This window comes from Rhinopithecus roxellana, chromosome 19, assembly GCF_007565055.1.
Source record: "Rhinopithecus roxellana isolate Shanxi Qingling chromosome 19, ASM756505v1, whole genome shotgun sequence".
Lineage (NCBI taxonomy): Eukaryota > Metazoa > Chordata > Mammalia > Primates > Cercopithecidae > Rhinopithecus > Rhinopithecus roxellana.
The window spans coordinates 10,534,181-10,542,086 of NC_044567.1; the positions used below are offsets into that span (position 1 = coordinate 10,534,181).

A 7,906-nucleotide genomic window follows, 5' to 3' on the forward strand; every position below is an offset into this window, starting at 1 on the left:
CAATTCATTCACGAATAATTTGTATTCATCTGCAAAAAGTGTATACTAATTGACGGAATATTTTGTTATACTAAAGTTGTCTGTCTTTCTATGGTTTTTGTTGCCAAACCATCACGATGTCTCCTTTCTTAAACCTTTATCTATTTTCTTTCTGCAATCCAAACGGTCCTAAAGATATGTAGGAAAAGAAAGCATTTTATTTCTCAATTGCACTTTTGATATGCGCAAACCCTGTTATACTTCTCATCCAATGCTTTAGACATACCATCCTGGCTTAGCAGAGATGCTCTCTCAATCTAAGTTCAGACTCCTCCTTAGAGTGACATCTTCTCCACTAGAAACTGACATAAAGAGATAGAAAATAATGTATTGTTTTCATTGTTAGGTATCTGATTTAAGTTTTATGTACAAAAAGTGTTTAGTATAATGGTCTAGTCATGAACAAAATGTCAGTGTGCTTTTGTCTTTTAATAGGGAAGAGGTAGATGGAGAGCTGGAGATGTGGTACAACACTGCTTCACAATCTTCATGAATTTGTGTAGAGCTGAAGGAAACCATCTATGCTACAGTATTTAACAACAAAGATCAATAGCACAGAGTCTATATGATATACTGCATAGCTTCATACAGAAAGCATTTTAACCTAAAGCTTTTCAAGCTTTTTAACCAATTTTATAAAATTCTGTGTGCATGCGTACTAAATTTTCTCCACTTCCTTGGTATTTTAAAAGACTCTGGTAAATAGCATCAGCGTCCAAAGAAAATAAAAATGCTAGAGGAAACAAAAAATACCTACTGGTTTTGCCTACTGAAATAAAAATGCTTCATACTATGAGCACATGGGTCTTTAATGAAAGTTTAAAGTTTCTGTTGAAGTTTCAATACAGCACATTTTGAAAACTATTAGTTTTATGTACATATTTGGGTTTGCTTACACATCAAATTTTCCCCATATTAATTAAACTTGGGTGTCTTTTGGACTATCATTGCATATTCTTCTAAGATTTATTTAAAATTTCAAAATAATTTTACGTACAGAGTAATGGCATTATTTAAAACAATGGGGAAAATAGAACTTTGAATTTGTGAAGTTTGTTTAACCATTCATTATGCTGAAAGAGAAACAACAACTGATTATGCTAAAGTACCATCATGAGAATTTTTAAATTTGTTTTCATCAATGAGTAAGGATACTTTGTACTTGATATTATTAGTACTGAAATGACTATTTGTAATTTTATTTATTTCTTAATAGGATATGTTTTTCATCTTCTCCCTAACAATCTTTTAGGTCTTCTTACTTAGTAATTGTTTTTCAACCTAAAATGCAATTGTTAACAATACAAATTAGTATTTTCTAATCCAAAAAACTTAAATTAAAAAATTACTGGAGGGAAATTAATTGCATCCAATTGAAAAAAAGTCTTTATCATAGATAACCACTGGAGAAGAAAACAGGGACACAGCATTAATAACAGGGAACTTAAAATAGCTTAAAAGCTTTCAGAGAATTTTTGAATTTATGAACAACAACAGGACAAATGTTATATTAATGTCATAAAGGATGTGTTATACTGGTATACATGTGGACTCATTTTGTTTTAACGTGGTACTGTATTACAAAATGGATTGTTGCAAGAAAAAAATAATGTCATCAGTGGCCAAAAACATGAGCAGTATCTCTGCAGGAAGAATTTTTCCATTTCCAAACCATGGTGGTGCAGGTCCAGGGTTTGCCAAGGCAGCGCACGATGCTCAGGCCCACCAGGAGCTGAATGAATTCCGGGAGGACCTTGAGTTCGAGGCTGCGGTGCGGCAGGCAGAACTGGCCATTAAGTGCGGCATCTTTCCCAAGCCCCATCTACCAGGGCCCCAGCAGAAGCTACTTGTCAAGGACCCTCACGGGTTTCTGGAGAGTTACAATGAACTCATGAGTTGTGAGCCTGTTTCTACTGCTTCTTTGTTGTTCAGAGGTTGGGGTTCTAGGGGAGCAGAGACAGAGAAGACCAGTAACTGAGGTGTCTTGCTAGCCGCTTTGGATAAGCAAATAATTCTGAAGACTTAACAATATGAATATATGCATTTTGCTTTTTTTTTTTTTTTTTTTTTTGCCAGTAAATAAAAGATCACTGTTGTCTTCAAACCCAAGAATGAAGAGCCCCTATGGGCAATTTAATCCTAAGTGGACCAAGTGGTTGCAGGAGCTGTGCCGTCCTTGCTGTTTTGGCCATGGTGCATACCTTGTCCTCAACCAGGGTTATCTCTCAGAGGCAGAGGGCAACCTGGTGGACAGAAAACTAGAATGCAAGATTGTACTCCTCACAAAGGTGGTATACCTGGCCAGTAAAATACTCAACTATAGTGCCGTTGACAGAGTGATGTCCAGGGGCAAGCAGCTTGTGCTAGAGAAAGTGTCAAACGTTGGGCAGTGGTTGACAACCCACCAACGGTTGGCTCTTTCCAGCTCTTTGTTGAAGGCTACAAAGATGCAGACTATTGGCTGTGGCGTATTGAAGCAGAACCGCTCCCTGAGAATATCAAACAGCAACTACTACTGCAGTTCCAGCCACTGGTGGTGCTGGATCACATCATCTGCGACACTGACAGAGGCAATGACAACTGGTAAATGTGACTGTCCAAAGGATAGCTCTGGCTCTCAGCGTACAGACTGGGTGGTGGTGAAGGAGCCTGTTATCAAGGTGGCTGCCATAGACAATGGGCTGGCCTTCCCACCAAAGCACCCTGACTCCTGAAGGGAATATCCTTTGCACCAGGCCTGGCTGCTCCAGATAAAAGTCCCATTCTCTTAGCAGTTCAAAGATCTGATCATTCCAAAGATATCCAACCCTAACTTCAAGGACTTGGAAGAGGACTTATGTGAACTCTTCAGGAAAGCTCCTGGGTTGGGTGTGGTGGCTCATGCCTGTAATCCCAGCACTTTGAGAGGCAGATCACTTGAGCTCAGGAGTTGGAGACCAACCTGGGCAAATGGGGAAACCCTGTCTCTACAAAAACAAACAAACAAACAAAAAGTAAAAATTATCCCGGTATCATGGTGCATGCCTGTAATCCCAGCTACTTGGGAGGCTGAGGAGGGAGGATTGCTTGAGCCCAGGAAGTAGAGGTTACAGTGAGCTAAGATCAGGCAACTGCACTCTAGCCTGGGCAATAGAGAGAGACCTTATCTCAAAAAAAAAAAAAAAAAAAAAAAAATTCTAGTTTTGACAAAGACCAGTTTGATAAGCAGATTACTGTCATGCTGGGTCTGATCCTAAATCTGAGTCAGGTCTTAAAAGACCAGAGTCCCCTGCACCTTGTCCAGATGCCACCTGTGGTTGTTAAGATGAGATGGCCCATTCCCACCGGTGGCTTTCTAGCGAGTCCTACACACTGAGTTTTCAGAGCTTCAAGTCAGAGGCAGTCAAAGGAAGCACTGTCTGAGACTTGGGGGAGGAAACCTGGGGAGTAGGGTGGAGGAAAAGCTAGAGAAGCCAGTGGGGAACATCTTTAAGATCCCTCTCTTTCTGCTTGCCACCGCCCTGGGGTCTTTCCTACCCACAAGGAGAAGCACAGTCAGGAAGAGTGAGTGCCCCTTGGACCTTCTTAATGCCAGGGAGGCCTGGGAAGAAGCATCTCCCTTCCAGCATCTGCTGGTGGCAGGATTGGACAGTCCCTTCCTTCCCTGACACCTTGCTCTATTGTCATTCCCTATTCTGCATCTGAAAAAGCAAACAAACAAGAAAACCAATCCTTGTAGCAGAGCCCCAGATCCCCTCATGCCAGAAACCTTTAATCTAGGCCTGAATTAGCATAGACCCAGACATTCAGCTGCCTTGCTGTTGCCGACTCCCACGAGCCAAGACTGTATCAGAGGGCAACTGGATGGCTCACAGTGCTGGAACAGACAGAAGCCACACCTTTCCTTTGGGTTTTTGCCAAGCCTTCTTCCTCGTCTCCCACCAGTGCTATAGGGTGGCTGCAAACCTACAAACAGTTCTCCCAGAAGGGAGGTTTTTGCTCTACACCTCCCAGCAGTTCTGCGCACAATCATGGGGAACCTCTCTGCTCCCTGCCGTGCTGCAGCTTGTCTGTCTCTCAAGCAAAGGCAGGAAGAGCTAGTCTTAGCATTTATATTTTAATAAGAAGTTGACTCTCAGCATGTAAAAGTGATCCACGTGGCTTAAGTGTATGCTGGGAACCGTAAGTGCTCTATGGGTGAACTTACCAGCTTTGTTTCCTGAGTCCTTGGTCCCAACCATCTAATTTGTTCCTTTTGTTTTAATTGTTTTCACCCAACTCTTTTGACTTAAGAGTTGAGTTTGTCTTCTGAGTGGGTGTTTGTGAGGGTCCTGGGGTGAGTCTTGGTTTACAAGAGGACAGGATATTAGTTATTGGATTTATTTCTATGCTACCACTGCTGATTGGTGGAAGTAATAAGACTTGTATTCTGCCTCCTAATTGGCAGTTTTCCTTTACTCCCTGACTTGTCTCAGGCCAGTTTCTTCATGGTTTCTTGAGAAAGACAGGTCCCAAAGGAGAGAGATCTTCAAACTGTCCTCCAGTTCCTGCCCAGCCCAGTGCATCTTCTTGCTTCCTTGTAACCTTTTCCCCTGCTACCCAACACCCCTTGCCAGGTGTTTGAGCCCTTTCTACACCAAAGCAAAGAACGGCCTGAGGAGGAAGTAAAAAGGGTGCCATCTGGGGATGAGGGGCAGCTGTGCTCATATGTCCTGTGCTACTGAACACTTCACAGTTCTGGCACCTTGAGATTTGTTAACCAACTTAAAAAGAATCTATCTTGAAGGTTTGAAGAACAATCAAAGAAAGGAAGTGAGGACCAGGGCTGTGTATATTCTGCTTATCCAGCTTTGGAGCAGAGATGTGTCAGCTGGTCCTGGCTGGTCTCCTTCCAGTCCAGCCACCAGGAATCTGCTTGTCACCTGTGATTACTGAGATGACTGGCAGAGAGATGGCCATTCCATGAGTGCCACCCATAGCAGACAAGAAGAGTTTCTGTGCATGCCCTAGGAACAAAGGCACAGTTCACCTGCCTTCCTCAGCCTTGACAATCCCATGCAGCTGACTTAGACCCTGGCCTTGGGAACAATGTTTGAAAGAATATCTGTGCCCTGACTGTAGGAGCCAGTAGGGGATCCAGGTGTGCATAGCTCTCTGTAGACATCTTTAAACAAACCTGTTGGTAATGCTCCCCACTTAGTGCTCAGGAGAGCCTGGGGATCTAACAGGGAACCTGGCTGCCTTACCTGGCCACATCCTCCATGCCAGATCTGCACCTTGTCTTAATCAAGACCAACTCTGTGATCAGAAGGAAATCGGGCCCTATGTAAGAGGGAGCTGGCCCTGGCCCTTGCAGGCAAAAGAATGTGGGGTGTCTTTTCTTGGCCTGTTTCCATTCTCCCTAGAAGCCTGTGCTCACGTTGCATTGAATGTGGACTCTGGAAAAGCCAGTGGTCCAGAGTGCCACAGAAGGCTTCTGGGTGGCACTTCATGGAATGGCATGGTACCTCTGCCAGTGGTATAGGTCCTGCCCCCAGCATCAGGGAATGGAGGTTGGACTGTGAGAGTGCTACTGCCCTCTGTGTTGTTTTTCTGATGCACTGTAGAAATTGCACAAAATATGTTTAAATCAATGAAAACATATGAATAACAAATCAAATTCTGAAACAAAAAAAGAAATTTTTAGTAATGATTATCCTGGAATGGAAAGAAAACAATAAAGAAAATGGAAAGCTGACAGCATATATGTATTAGTCCATTTTCACACTGCTATAAAGATACTATCTGAGACCAGGTAATTTATAAACAGAAAAGAGGCTTAATTAACTCATAGTTCTCCTTGGCTGGGGAAACCTCAGGAAACTTACAGTCATGTCGGACGGTGAAGCAAGGGTCTTCTTCACATAGCGGCAGGAGAGAGAAAGAGTGAAGGGGAAACTCCACTTTTAAAACCATCAGATCTAGTGAGAACCCTCTCACTATCAGGAGAACTGCACAGGGAAAATCGTCCCCATGATCCAGTCACCTCCAACCAAGCCCCTTCCCCTACATGTTGGGATTACAATTTGAGATGAGGTTTGGGTGGGAACACAGAGTCAGGCTCAGTCCAGGGACACCAGCTACAATGCAGTACCTTACTTATTAGCAAGATTTATGAAGAGAGTTATGAACACATCATAAACACATTCAGAGTGGTTTCATCAAGCAAAGTATTCAATACTATGATCAGGGTTTCCAAGACCACCCTCTTTATTTACCTGTAGAACTCAGATGAGACCTATTATACAGTCTGCCCACAAGGTTCTGTGTGACCTCTGCCTCTTAAACCCAAACTGACCACACCAATGTGCAGGGATGCCATCCATTTTATATCAGCCACAATGAGTGGTACTACTCTATCTTTTCACTTTCTTGCTAAGCTATTAGTAAACATGCCTTTATTTATTTGACTCCACAAGATGGTAGCAAATGAGTTACAGTTCCCTTTTTTTTGCTAGTGCATGACCTGCTGCACTCACCAACAGGTATAACAGGAGTTCCAGGCCTTTATCTGCCTGAGCTTGCCCAGGTCTTTGATGCAACAAACAAGGTAGTAGTGTGTGACCCACATACCCACTGCTCCCTAACTCCTGGAGCTGGTTTCCACCCACAGATGAACACAAAGGGAGTAAATGAGCAGATCTTGAGTATACAAACAAAGAACAGTAGCCACTTAGAACTGATCCTCTACATAGTCAAGATATCAGTCTCTAGCATTCTTCATCACCAACAATATTGGTACCCAAGAGTTATTTAAGCACTCTGAGTAGTACACTACCAAGTTTCACGAGTTTCAACCTTCTTCCACTGATACACATAGCAGAGGATGAAGAAAATGATATTCATGGAAGGTTAAAGCACTACTAAAGAAAAAACAAAACTCTTCTTAAATCCAGTGATTCTAGAATGCTGCTTATAAGAGAAGGAATTTGATGAGGAGGAGTTCAAAGAGATATCAGAAAAAGCTGCATATGTCATCTTCAATTGCTCCTTTACCTCTCTCAAAATTTGCATCCTTTTTTGTTTTGAGACAAAGTCTCACTCTGCTGTCCAGGCTGGAGTGCAGTGGCACAATTATATCTCACTGCAGACCAAAAAACCTGGGATCAAGTGATCCTTCTACTTCAGCTTCCCAAGTAGCTAAGACTATAGATGTACCACCAAACCTGGGTAATCTTATAATTTTATTTGTTTATTCTTTCTAGAGATGGGGCCGTGCAATTTTGCACAGGTTGATCTCAAACTTTCGATATCAAACAATCCTCCTACCTCAGTGTCTCAAAGTCCTGGGATTATAGGCATGAGCCACCATGTCAAGACTAGATATGGCATCTCTTCTATCATTTTATTTCCAATTTAACATGGTTTCTAATACATGATAAGGACTTAATTAATAATAAATTGTTGTTTTGGAAGGAAATACAGTATCTTTCTGCACCATACCAAAACACAAACACTCTCTCCCCCACCCCACACACACCCCATCCCGTTACCCCCCACACACCCATTCCCCCTCACCATACACACACACACACATACACACATACACACACACACAATTGTTGTGGGCAGGGTCATCTTATTATGACAAGAACTCTGAATATTTAAATATTTGGAAAATCAAAAGAGGAAGCTATAGTGGAGTCACTGGCAATCAAATTCTACTGGCCATTTATTGTGATTATCTTCTACCCTGGGTTGAAGATATTTCATTAATAGACCTTAATTATGCTAACAGGCGTGTCTTTGTCTAATTTACTTTTCTCTTTGCTTTATGCTCCATCCACTGAGAGGATTTTCTGTGACCATTGACCTTAATGACCATATCGAAAGTTGGCATAGGGAGTAT

At 42.2% G+C, this 7,906-nt stretch overlaps 1 pseudogene; it reads left to right on the forward strand.

Annotated features, from left to right (window-relative positions):
* The first annotated feature begins 1,669 nt into the window (after positions 1-1,669).
* LOC104657606 lies at positions 1,670-5,542 on the forward strand (annotated as a pseudogene).
* Positions 5,543-7,906: the final 2,364 nt, after the last annotated feature.